The 664-nt window shown below is 53.2% G+C and overlaps 1 pseudogene; it reads right to left on the bottom strand.

Annotated features, from left to right (window-relative positions):
- Positions 1-499: 499 nt before the first annotated feature.
- Positions 500-618, bottom strand: LOC113744992 (uncharacterized; annotated as a pseudogene).
- Positions 619-664: the final 46 nt, after the last annotated feature.

The following is a 664-nucleotide window of genomic DNA, read 5'->3' as shown; positions in this document are numbered from 1 at the left end:
TCGAGGTTCTGGTTAGGTTCGATGAGGATCCGAGCAGCCCTCGGTGTGCCAGCTTGTGGTTATTTGTAGTTACTTCGTGATAGGTGTGAGATAGGAATTAGATTGTATACCTGCAGGAAGAGGTTGCACGGCATGTGCGGGAGAGTGTGAGACCCTGTGTGGAATGAGATGACCGCCTACCTCCTTGGCTGTGATGCACTACCCGTTTCTGTTGATAGCTTTCTTCTATGCCCTCTCGTGCCGATGGTTTTATGCGTCTTTCGGAACACGTACCTGCCAGGGGTATACAAAAAGCTATATTCTTCACTGTTATCCACTATGGTCAAATATGCATGACTTCATCAGGACTTGTGGTTGTGAGTATGACTGCCCTGTAGCGATGTTGCATTCGTAGCAGGGCCGGAGGTATTTATTCCCCTAGTGCTTTCCCCGTTCGCTTCCGCTGCGCTCACTCCGTGTTTGCCGCCCCCCCTCCAGGGCTTCGTGGCGGCTTTCCGCTGCTCTTTGGCCTCTGGTATTCCCAGGCGGTCTACCATTCAAGTACTAACCAGGCCTGACCCTGCTTAGCTTCCGAGATCAGACGAGATCGGGTGCATTCAGGTTGGTATGGCCGTAAGCCTCTGGGGGAGGGAGAAACCCCCAGGCCTGACCCTGCTTAGCTTCC

This window comes from Larimichthys crocea, unplaced genomic scaffold, assembly GCF_000972845.2.
Source record: "Larimichthys crocea isolate SSNF unplaced genomic scaffold, L_crocea_2.0 scaffold34871, whole genome shotgun sequence".
Classification (NCBI taxonomy): Eukaryota; Metazoa; Chordata; class Actinopteri; family Sciaenidae; genus Larimichthys; species Larimichthys crocea.
This window is presented reverse-complemented; position numbering and strand designations above follow the sequence as displayed.